The sequence below is a fragment of the Pseudophryne corroboree genome, chromosome 1, assembly GCF_028390025.1.
Source record: "Pseudophryne corroboree isolate aPseCor3 chromosome 1, aPseCor3.hap2, whole genome shotgun sequence".
In the NCBI taxonomy this organism is placed as follows: Eukaryota; Metazoa; Chordata; class Amphibia; order Anura; family Myobatrachidae; genus Pseudophryne; species Pseudophryne corroboree.
This window is the reverse complement of record NC_086444.1, coordinates 866,533,065-866,545,839: the sequence shown is the minus strand read 5'-3', so window position 1 is coordinate 866,545,839 and position 12,775 is coordinate 866,533,065. Positions and strand designations below refer to the sequence as shown.

The 12,775-nt window shown below is 49.2% G+C and overlaps 1 protein-coding gene across 1 annotated transcript in view; it reads left to right on the top strand.

Moving 5' to 3' along the window:
• PPP2CB (protein phosphatase 2 catalytic subunit beta) overlaps positions 1 to 12,775 on the top strand; it is a 179,082-nt gene that overhangs the window by 104,001 nt on the left and 62,306 nt on the right. The gene's annotated exons all lie outside the window — the stretch shown is intronic.

Below are 12,775 nucleotides of genomic sequence, written 5' to 3'. Positions count from 1 at the left end.
TGATTATAGAAGATAGTAGATGTGCTCTCCTTTAGCAATATGCACCTTGCTCTCATAATTTACTGAGAGACCAATATACGTCCCTGTATGTAACTAATTTCTGTGTGGGTGCTTGCAGTGCTGCAGCCGCGCATCGCTGCCATGTGCAGCAGGGGCAGCTGGTAGGGGGACCGCCAGAAGCCACACTCCGGGATCGTTCCTCCCGCCTAATACTGGAGTAGCGGTGCGGCTTATTCCAGTTCGAGACTCCCAGGGTGCGCCCACCTAACAGCGTGTTACTCATTCTAGCAGGTGACCCCCCTCCCGTACAGGGAGCAGCTAATTCCAGCGCAGGACTCCCGGGGTGCGGCGGCGCACAGGGCGGCTCATGTGGCTGAGGGTATTCCTGCTTGAAGCGGGTGCTGATAGTGGCCTTTGCATGTGACCGTGCAGGCGGCTGCGCCGACCCTACATTGGTGCGGTGCAATGTTACTATAGCAGTTTTAAATAAGGTGCAATGTGTGGAGGGGCGGAGCTAAGCTCCGTAGTCACATTATACTAACAAGCGCTGCTCGCCTTACAACATATTTAAATTTAGGCGCCATATGGATGAGGCGGAGTTAAGCTCCGTGAATGCATTATACTTCTGGTGACAGTACATGAAACATGTCTATGGAATGTAGAAGTCAGTGTGAAGGAGAGAAGGCTGGGTCAGAGCACAAGAGGCAGTTTGCCACTAACCATAGATCAGGTGTCCTGCCTGTCATACAGTATGACAAGATGAATGGCAGGTCAACAACAGTGGCTGCCCAGTTAAAAATACCTGTCCAGTCCAGCATCCTCTTTAAAAAAATAATTATATATATATATATATATATATATATATATATATATATATTTCTGCAGCGGGGTTCCACAGGGAATAAACATCGGGGTGTAGAGTTGGATATTGATCCAAGGCACCAACAGGCTAAAAGCTTTGACTGTTCCCAAGATGCACAGCGCCTCCTCTATAACCCCACCTCCGTGCACAGGAGCTCAGTTTGTAAGTTGGTGCCTGCAGTGCAGCTCTGAAAAGAGCTTTCTTAGAAGAAAGAAGACTTCAAGGGCCGCAGCACAGGCACTTAAAAGTGCTATATGTCAGTTTGACATATTGTGCTGCGGCTCCCTCACGTCCCCCAGCGGCGCTGTATACTCCTGTGCTCTGGTTGCCGGGTACTTACAGCGGAGGGCTCTGGTTTCTCTTCAGTCACACACACACTTGCTGCTGCTCTCCAGGATCTCATGGCTGCATTCCAGAGAGAAGGTAAGAGGGTCCCCCAGGCGGGACCCGCTGAAAACCGCGATCCGCCGCGGTCTCTAGGAGACGGGCTGCGCACGCTGGTGTGGACACTGTGGCTGTTCAGGGACCCTACTAGACCACCAGGGCAAGGGGCACATGTCGGATTACCTCATAATCCAGTTTAATAGGCCCCACAGTACCCGGTGGTGAAGTCCAGCAAGGGGATAAGGCTCTGACCTGTTTCCCCTCCCCCAGCCGCCATTTACTGCAAATGTTCCCGCCCTGGAGCTGCATCTCTCTGTCTCCCTCACTCCCTGTCAGCGTTTGGGTGCCATTACACACATGCTGAGCTGATTCTGGGACTGCTGGGCAATGTCTGCTCTGTAAAGTCGCCTGCATCATCAGCGCTTTGCATTTACAGGACACTTAAGTATGTCATTTAGACAGTGTTAGTTAGGAACAAGTGCATTACTACAGGGATAGTTAGTACAAGTATCCTGTGATATACATCCAGTCTTTAATGTGCATTGTTATATCTATATACAGTGGGGCAAAAAAGTATTTGGACAGCCACCGATTGTTCAAGTTGACCCACTTAAGATATGAGAGGTCTGTAATTTCCATCATAGTTACACACTCAACTGTGAGAGACAGAATCTGAAAAAAATAAACAGGAAATCACATTGTATGATTTTAAACAATTTACTTGTATATTCTTGTGTAAAATAAATATTTGGACACCTACCAAGCAAGATTTCTGGCTCTCACAGACCTGTTACTTCTTCTTCGATGCGACACGGTTCCCATTCACAGCATAGGGAGAGGCGGCGCAGGAGATGAGCTCATCTCCCATCGCCGCCTCCACCCCTGCTGCTGCTGCCCCGCCCCCCTCCCCCGCTGCTATGGCAACCGACCCGGTATATTGCCGGGTCGGAAAGCCATCAAAGGAGACCAAATGCCGGATCCCACCCGATAAGGACACGTTTCTCTAAGCGGGTGGGATCCGGCATTTGCGATGTGAAAGCGGTATTAGAGTGCTACTTCTCTACCATGGCTAAGACCAGAGAGCTGTCTAAGGACACCAGGGGCAAAATTGTAGAGCTGCACAAGGAGCAATTATTGAAAAATGGAAGAAATACAAGATCACTGACAATCTCCCTTGACCTGGGGCTCCATGCAAGGTCTCACCTCGTGGGGTATCAATGATCTTGAGAACGGTGAGGAATCAGCCCAGAACTACACGGGGGGACCTGGTCAATGACCTCGAGAGCTGGGACCACAGTCACAAAGGTTACCATTAGTAACACACTACGTCGTCATGGATTGAAATCCTGCAGCGCCCGAATGGTCCCCCTGCTTAAGCCAGCACATGTCCAAGCCCGTCTAAAGTTTGCCAGTGACTATCTGGATGATCCAGAGGAGGATTGGGAGAATGTAATGTGGTCAGATGAGAGCAAAATCTAACTTTTTGGTATAAACTTCTCTCGCCGTGTTTGGAGGGAGAAGAATGATGAATGGCATCTTAAGAACACCATACCCACTGTGAAGCATCGAGTGGAAACATCATGCTTTGGGGCTGCTTTTCTGCAAAGGGGACAGGAAGACTGATCCGCATTAAGGAGAGGGTGAATGGGGCCATATATCGTGAGATTTTGGGCAGAAACCTCCTTCCCTCAGTAAGAGCATTGATGATGGAACGTGCCTGGGTCTTTCAGCATGACAATGACCCCAAACACACCGCCCGGGCAACTAAGGAGTGGCTCCGTAAGAAGCGTTTCAAGGTCCTGGAGTGGCCTAGCCAGTCTCCAGACCTCAACCCAATAGAAAATCTGTGGAGGGAGTTGAAAGTCTGTGTTGCCCGGCGACAGCCACAAAACATGACAGATCTAGAGAAGATCTGCATGGAAGAGTGGGCCAAAATACCTGCTGCAGTGTGTGCAAACCTGGTCAAGAACTACAGGAAACGTTTGACCTCTGTAATTGCCAACCGAAGTTATATCACAAAGTATTGAGTTAAACTTTTTGATTGTCCAAATATTTATTTTCCGCAAGAATATACAAATTGTTTAAAAATCATACAATGTGATTTCCTAGTTGTTGTTTTTTCAGATTCTGTCTCTCACAGTTGAAGTGTACCTACAGTATGATGGAAATTACAGACCTCTCATCTTTTTAAGTGGGTCAACTTGCACAATCGGTGGCTGTCCAAATACATTTTTGCCCCACTGTACCTATATAGCTTTACTTAGTGGTACAGTTTGTACTTAGTATTGCTAGTCCAGTGCAGTTTTATTGTTGGTAATAATTTCTGCATTGTATATGTGACGGAGTGTGTGCCAATAGCTGCTGTGGGATCTCTATTTCGTGTATCCCTAAACACATTTCTCTGACGTCCTAAGTGGATGCTGGGACTCCGTAAGGACCATGGGGATTAGCGGCTCCGCAGGAGACTGGGCACAACTAAAAAAAGCTTTAGGACTACCTGGTGTGCACTGGCTCCTCCCACTAAGACCCTCCTCCAGACCTCAGTTAGATTCTTGTGCCCGGCTGAGCTGGATGCACACTAGGGGCTCTCCTGAGCTCCTAGAAAGAAAGTATATTTTAGGTTTTTTATTTTACAGTGAGATCTGCTGGCAACAGACTCACTGCAGCGAGGGACTAAGGGGAGAAGAAGCGAACCTACCTAACTGGTGGTAGCTTGGGCTTCTTAGGCTACTGGACACCATTAGCTCCAGAGGGATCGACCGCATGGAACCGGCCATTGATGTTCGGTCCCGGAGCCGCGCCGCCGGCCCCCTTACAGAGCCAGAAGCAAGAAGAGTCCGGAAAATCGGCGGCAGAAGACATCAGTCTTCACCAAGGTAGCGCACAGCACTGCAGCTGTGCGCCATTGCTCCTCATACACACTTCACACTCCGGTCACTGAGGGTGCAGGGCGCTTGGGGGGGGCGCCCTGAGCAGCAATAAAACACCTTGGCTGGCAAATATATCACAATATATAGCCCCAGAGGCTATATATGTGATAAATACCCCTGCCAGAATCCATAAAAAAGCGGGAGAAAAGTCAGCGGAAAAAGGGGCGGAGCTATATCCCTCAGCACACTGGCGCCATTTTATCTTCACAGTGCAGCTGGAAGACAGCTCCCCAGGCTCTCCCCTGTAGTTTTCAGGCTCAAAGGTTAAAAAGAGAGGGGGGCACTAAATTTAGGCGCAATATTGTTTATACAAGCAGCTATTGGGGGAAAAATCACTCAGTTATAGTGTTAATCCCTGCATTATATAGCGCTCTGGTGTGTGCTGGCATACTCTCTGTCTCCCCAAAGGACTTTGTGGGGTCCCGTCCTCAGTCAGAGCATTCCCTGTGTGTGTGCTGTGTGTCGGTACGGCTGTGTCGACATGTGGGATGAGGAAGGTTACGTGGAGGTGGAGCAGAGGCCGATAAATGGGATGTCGCCCCCTGTGGGGCCGACACCAGAGTGGATGGATAGGTGGAAGGTATTAACCGACAATGTCAACTCCTTACATAAAAGGCTGGATGACGTAAAACAGCTGTGGGACAGCCGGCTTCTCAGCCCGCGCCTGCCCAGGCGTCTCAAAGGCCATCAGGGGCTCAAAAAAGCGCCCGTTACCTCAGATGGCAGACACAGATGTCGACACAGAGTCTGACTCCAGTGTCGACGAGGTTGAGACATATACACAATCCACTAGGAACATCCGTTACATGATCTCGGCAATGAAAAATGTGTTACGCATTTCTGACATGAACCCAAGTACCACATAAAAGGGGTTTTATTTTTGGGGAGAAAAAGCAGCCAGTGTTTTGTTCCCCCATCAGATGAAGGAATGAAGTGTGTAAAGTAGCGTGGGTTCCCCCAATAAGAAACTGGTAATTTCCAAAAAGTTACTGATGGCGTACCCTTTCCCGCCAGAGGATAGGTCACGTTGGGAGATATCCCTTAGGGTGGATAAGGCGCTCACACGTTTGTCAAAAAAGGTGGCACTGCCGTCTTAGGATACGGCCACCTTGAAGGAGCCTGCTGATAAAAAGCAGGAGGCTATCCTGCAGTCTGTATATACACACTCAGGTTATATACTGAGACCTGCAATTGCCTCAGCATAAATAGTGCTGCTGCAGCGTGGTCTGATACCCAGTCAGATAATATTAATACTCTAAGACAGGGATAATAGTTTGCTAACATAGAGCATATTAAAGACATCGTCTTAGATATAAAGGATGCACAGAGGGATATTTGCCGGCTGGCATCCAGAATTAATGCAATGTCCATTCTGCCAGGAGGGTATTAGAAACCCGGCAGTGGACAGGTGATGCTGCCTATAAAAGGCACATGGAGATTTTGCCTTATAAGGGTGAGGAATTGTTTGGGGATGGTCTCTGGGACCTCGTATCCACAGCAACAGCTGGGAAGAAAAATTTTTACCTCAGGTTTCCTCACAGCCTAAGAAAGCACTGTATTTTCAGGTACAGTCCTTTCGGCTTCAGAAAAGCAAGCGGGTCAAAGGCGCTTCCTTTCTGCACAGAGACAAGGGAAGAAAGAAAAAGCTGCACCAGCAGCCAGTTCCCAGGATCAAAAATCTTCCCCCGCTTCCTCTGAGTCCACCGCATGACGTTGGGGCTCCACAGGTGGAGACAGGTGCGGTAGGGGCGCGTCTCGGGAACTTCAGGGACCAGTGGGCTTGCCCACAGGTGGATCCCTAGGTTCTGCAAATAGTATCACAGGGATACAGGCTGGAGTTCGAGGCGACTCCCCCTCGCCGTTACCTCACATCAGCCTTGCCTGCTGCCCTCGGAGAAAGGTAGTACTGGCGGCAATTCACAAGCTGTATTTCCAGCAGGTGAAATCAAGGTACCCCTCCTTCAACAAGGCCGGGGTTACTATTCCAAAATGTTGTGGTACCGAAACCAGACGGTTCGGTGAGACCCATTCTAAAATTGAAAGCCTTGAACACTTATATACGAAGGTTCAAGTTCAAAATGGAATCGCTCAGGGCGATAATTGCAAGCCTGGAGAATTTCATGGTATCACTGGACATCAAGGATGCTTACCTGCATGTCCCTATTTACCCTCTTCACCAGGAGTACCTCAAAATTGTGGTACAGGATTGTCATTACCAATTCCAGACGTTGCCGTTGGTCTGTCCCCGGCACAGAGGTATTTACCAAGGTAATGGCCGAAATAATTATCCCGTACTTGGACGATCTCCTTATAAAGGCGAGGTCCAGGGAGCAGTTGTTCGGCGGAGTAGCACTATCTCGGGAAGTGCTACAACAGCACGGCTGGATTCTGAATATTCCAAAGTCGCAGCTGGTTCCTACGACGCGTCTACTGTTCCTGGGTATGGTTCTGGACACAGAACAGGATAAAAAGGGTTTCTCCCGGAGGAGAAGTCCAAGGAGTTGTCGTCTCTAGACAGAGACCTCCTAATACGTATACAGGTGTCGGTGCATCAATGCACGCGAGCCCTGGGAAGGATGGTAGCTTCTTACAAAGAAATTCCATTCGCCAGGTCCCATGCAAGGATTTTCCAGTGGGATCTGTTGGACAAGTGGTCCGGGTCGCATCTTCAGATGCATCGGCGGATAACCCTGTCTCCAAGGGCCAGGGTGTCGCTGTTGTGGTGGCTGCAGAGTGCTCATCTTCTAGGGGGCCGCAGATTCGGCATACAGGACTGGGTCCTGGTGACCACGGATGCCAGCCTTCTACATTACTGCATTACTACAGGGATAGTTAGTACAAGTATCCTGTGATATACATCCAGTCTTTAATGTGCATTGTTATATCTATATACAGTGGGGCAAAAAAGTATTTGGACAGCCACCGATTGTTCAAGTTGACCCACTTAAGATATGAGAGGTCTGTAATTTCCATCATAGTTACACACTCAACTGTGAGAGACAGAATCTGAAAAAAATAAACAGGAAATCACATTGTATGATTTTAAACAATTTACTTGTATATTCTTGTGTAAAATAAATATTTGGACACCTACCAAGCAAGATTTCTGGCTCTCACAGACCTGTTACTACTTCTTCGATGCAACACGGTTCCCATTCACAGCATAGGGAGAGGCGGCGCAGGAGATGAGCTCATCTCCCATCGCCGCCTCCACCCCTGCTGCTGCTGCCCCGCCCCCCTCCCCCGCTGCTATGGCAACCGACCCGGTATATTGCCGGGTCGGAAAGCCATCAAAGGAGACCAAATGCCGGATCCCACCCGATAAGGACACGTTTCTCTAAGCGGGTGGGATCCGGCATTTGCGATGTGAAAGCGGTATTAGAGTGCTACTTCTCTACCATGGCTAAGACCAGAGAGCTGTCTAAGGACACCAGGGGCAAAATTGTAGAGCTGCACAAGGAGCAATTATTGAAAAATGGAAGAAATACAAGATCACTGACAATCTCCCTTGACCTGGGGCTCCATGCAAGGTCTCACCTCGTGGGGTATCAATGATCTTGAGAACGGTGAGGAATCAGCCCAGAACTACACGGGGGGACCTGGTCAATGACCTCGAGAGCTGGGACCACAGTCACAAAGGTTACCATTAGTAACACACTACGTCGTCATGGATTGAAATCCTGCAGCGCCCGAATGGTCCCCCTGCTTAAGCCAGCACATGTCCAAGCCCGTCTAAAGTTTGCCAGTGACTATCTGGATGATCCAGAGGAGGATTGGGAGAATGTAATGTGGTCAGATGAGAGCAAAATCTAACTTTTTGGTATAAACTTCTCTCGCCGTGTTTGGAGGGAGAAGAATGATGAATGGCATCTTAAGAACACCATACCCACTGTGAAGCATCGAGTGGAAACATCATGCTTTGGGGCTGCTTTTCTGCAAAGGGGACAGGAAGACTGATCCGCATTAAGGAGAGGGTGAATGGGGCCATATATCGTGAGATTTTGGGCAGAAACCTCCTTCCCTCAGTAAGAGCATTGATGATGGAACGTGCCTGGGTCTTTCAGCATGACAATGACCCCAAACACACCGCCCGGGCAACTAAGGAGTGGCTCCGTAAGAAGCGTTTCAAGGTCCTGGAGTGGCCTAGCCAGTCTCCAGACCTCAACCCAATAGAAAATCTGTGGAGGGAGTTGAAAGTCTGTGTTGCCCGGCGACAGCCACAAAACATGACAGATCTAGAGAAGATCTGCATGGAAGAGTGGGCCAAAATACCTGCTGCAGTGTGTGCAAACCTGGTCAAGAACTACAGGAAACGTTTGACCTCTGTAATTGCCAACCGAAGTTATATCACAAAGTATTGAGTTAAACTTTTTGATTGTCCAAATATTTATTTTCCGCAAGAATATACAAATTGTTTAAAAATCATACAATGTGATTTCCTAGTTGTTGTTTTTTCAGATTCTGTCTCTCACAGTTGAAGTGTACCTACAGTATGATGGAAATTACAGACCTCTCATCTTTTTAAGTGGGTCAACTTGCACAATCGGTGGCTGTCCAAATACATTTTTGCCCCACTGTACCTATATAGCTTTACTTAGTGGTACAGTTTGTACTTAGTATTGCTAGTCCAGTGCAGTTTTATTGTTGGTAATAATTTCTGCATTGTATATGTGACGGAGTGTGTGCCAATAGCTGCTGTGGGATCTCTATTTCGTGTATCCCTAAACACATTTCTCTGACGTCCTAAGTGGATGCTGGGACTCCGTAAGGACCATGGGGATTAGCGGCTCCGCAGGAGACTGGGCACAACTAAAAAAAGCTTTAGGACTACCTGGTGTGCACTGGCTCCTCCCACTAAGACCCTCCTCCAGACCTCAGTTAGATTCTTGTGCCCGGCTGAGCTGGATGCACACTAGGGGCTCTCCTGAGCTCCTAGAAAGAAAGTATATTTTAGGTTTTTTATTTTACAGTGAGATCTGCTGGCAACAGACTCACTGCAGCGAGGGACTAAGGGGAGAAGAAGCGAACCTACCTAACTGGTGGTAGCTTGGGCTTCTTAGGCTACTGGACACCATTAGCTCCAGAGGGATCGACCGCATGGAACCGGCCATTGATGTTCGGTCCCGGAGCCGCGCCGCTGGCCCCCTTACAGAGCCAGAAGCAAGAAGAGTCCGGAAAATCGGCGGCAGAAGACATCAGTCTTCACCAAGGTAGCGCACAGCACTGCAGCTGTGCGCCATTGCTCCTCATACACACTCCGGTCACTGAGGGTGCAGGGCGCTTGGGGGGGGCGCCCTGAGCAGCAATAAAACACCTTGGCTGGCAAATATATCACAATATATAGCCCCAGAGGCTATATATGTGATAAATACCCCTGCCAGAATCCATAAAAAAGCGGGAGAAAAGTCAGCGGAAAAAGGGGCGGAGCTATATCCCTCAGCACACTGGCGCCATTTTATCTTCACAGTGCAGCTGGAAGACAGCTCCCCAGGCTCTCCCCTGTAGTTTTCAGGCTCAAAGGTTAAAAAGAGAGGGGGGCACTAAATTTAGGCGCAATATTGTTTATACAAGCAGCTATTGGGGGAAAAATCACTCAGTTATAGTGTTAATCCCTGCATTATATAGCGCTCTGGTGTGTGCTGGCATACTCTCTGTCTCCCCAAAGGACTTTGTGGGGTCCCGTCCTCAGTCAGAGCATTCCCTGTGTGTGTGCTGTGTGTCGGTACGGCTGTGTCGACATGTGGGATGAGGAAGGTTACGTGGAGGTGGAGCAGAGGCCGATAAATGGGATGTCGCCCCCTGTGGGGCCGACACCAGAGTGGATGGATAGGTGGAAGGTATTAACCGACAATGTCAACTCCTTACATAAAAGGCTGGATGACGTAAAACAGCTGTGGGACAGCCGGCTTCTCAGCCCGCGCCTGCCCAGGCGTCTCAAAGGCCATCAGGGGCTCAAAAAAGCGCCCGTTACCTCAGATGGCAGACACAGATGTCGACACAGAGTCTGACTCCAGTGTCGACGAGGTTGAGACATATACACAATCCACTAGGAACATCCGTTACATGATCTCGGCAATGAAAAATGTGTTACGCATTTCTGACATGAACCCAAGTACCACATAAAAGGGGTTTTATTTTTGGGGAGAAAAAGCAGCCAGTGTTTTGTTCCCCCATCAGATGAAGGAATGAAGTGTGTAAAGTAGCGTGGGTTCCCCCAATAAGAAACTGGTAATTTCCAAAAAGTTACTGATGGCGTACCCTTTCCCGCCAGAGGATAGGTCACGTTGGGAGATATCCCTTAGGGTGGATAAGGCGCTCACACGTTTGTCAAAAAAGGTGGCACTGCCGTCTTAGGATACGGCCACCTTGAAGGAGCCTGCTGATAAAAAGCAGGAGGCTATCCTGCAGTCTGTATATACACACTCAGGTTATATACTGAGACCTGCAATTGCCTCAGCATAAATAGTGCTGCTGCAGCGTGGTCTGATACCCAGTCAGATAATATTAATACTCTAAGACAGGGATAATAGTTTGCTAACATAGAGCATATTAAAGACATCGTCTTAGATATAAAGGATGCACAGAGGGATATTTGCCGGCTGGCATCCAGAATTAATGCAATGTCCATTCTGCCAGGAGGGTATTAGAAACCCGGCAGTGGACAGGTGATGCTGCCTATAAAAGGCACATGGAGATTTTGCCTTATAAGGGTGAGGAATTGTTTGGGGATGGTCTCTGGGACCTCGTATCCACAGCAACAGCTGGGAAGAAAATTTTTTACCTCAGGTTTCCTCACAGCCTAAGAAAGCACTGTATTTTCAGGTACAGTCCTTTCGGCTTCAGAAAAGCAAGCGGGTCAAAGGCGCTTCCTTTCTGCACAGAGACAAGGGAAGAAAGAAAAAGCTGCACCAGCAGCCAGTTCCCAGGATCAAAAATCTTCCCCCGCTTCCTCTGAGTCCACCGCATGACGTTGGGGCTCCACAGGTGGAGACAGGTGCGGTAGGGGCGCGTCTCGGGAACTTCAGGGACCAGTGGGCTTGCCCACAGGTGGATCCCTAGGTTCTGCAAATAGTATCACAGGGATACAGGCTGGAGTTCGAGGCGACTCCCCCTCGCCGTTACCTCACATCAGCCTTGCCTGCTGCCCTCGGAGAAAGGTAGTACTGGCGGCAATTCACAAGCTGTATTTCCAGCAGGTGAAATCAAGGTACCCCTCCTTCAACAAGGCCGGGGTTACTATTCCAAAATGTTGTGGTACCGAAACCAGACGGTTCGGTGAGACCCATTCTAAAATTGAAAGCCTTGAACACTTATATACGAAGGTTCAAGTTCAAAATGGAATCGCTCAGGGCGATTATTGCAAGCCTGGAGAATTTCATGGTATCACTGGACATCAAGGATGCTTACCTGCATGTCCCTATTTACCCTCTTCACCAGGAGTACCTCAAAATTGTGGTACAGGATTGTCATTACCAATTCCAGACGTTGCCGTTGGTCTGTCCCCGGCACAGAGGTATTTACCAAGGTAATGGCCGAAATAATTATCCCGTACTTGGACGATCTCCTTATAAAGGCGAGGTCCAGGGAGCAGTTGTTCGGCGGAGTAGCACTATCTCGGGAAGTGCTACAACAGCACGGCTGGATTCTGAATATTCCAAAGTCGCAGCTGGTTCCTACGACGCGTCTACTGTTCCTGGGTATGGTTCTGGACACAGAACAGGATAAAAAGGGTTTCTCCCGGAGGAGAAGTCCAAGGAGTTGTCGTCTCTAGACAGAGACCTCCTAATACGTATACAGGTGTCGGTGCATCAATGCACGCGAGCCCTGGGAAGGATGGTAGCTTCTTACAAAGAAATTCCATTCGCCAGGTCCCATGCAAGGATTTTCCAGTGGGATCTGTTGGACAAGTGGTCCGGGTCGCATCTTCAGATGCATCGGCGGATAACCCTGTCTCCAAGGGCCAGGGTGTCGCTGTTGTGGTGGCTGCAGAGTGCTCATCTTCTAGGGGGCCGCAGATTCGGCATACAGGACTGGGTCCTGGTGACCACGGATGCCAGCCTTCGAGGCTGGGGGGCAGTCACACAGGGAAGAAACTTCCAAGGCTATGGAAAAGTCAGGAGACTTCCCTACACATAAATATTCTGGAACTAAGGGCCATTTACAATGCCCTAAGTCAGGCTAGACCCCTGCTTCAACACCGGCCGGTGCTGATCCAGTCAGACAACATCACGGCGGTCGCTCATGTAAACCGACAGGGCGGCACAAGAAGCAGGATGGCGATGGCAGAAGCCACAAGGATTCTCCGATGGGCGGAAAATCATGTGTTAGCACTGTCAGCAGTGTTCATTCCCGGAGTGGACAACTGAGAAGCAGACTTTCTCAGAAGACACGACCTCCACCCGGGAGAGTGGGGACTTCATCCAGAAGTTTTCCAAATGATTGTACACCGTTGGGAAAGGCCACAGGTGGACATGATGGCGTCCCGCCTCAACAAAAAGCTACAAAGATATTGCGCCAGGTCAAGGGACCCTCAGGCGATAGCTGTGGACGCTCTGGTAACACCGTGGGTGTACCAGTCGGTGTATGTGTTCCCTTCTCT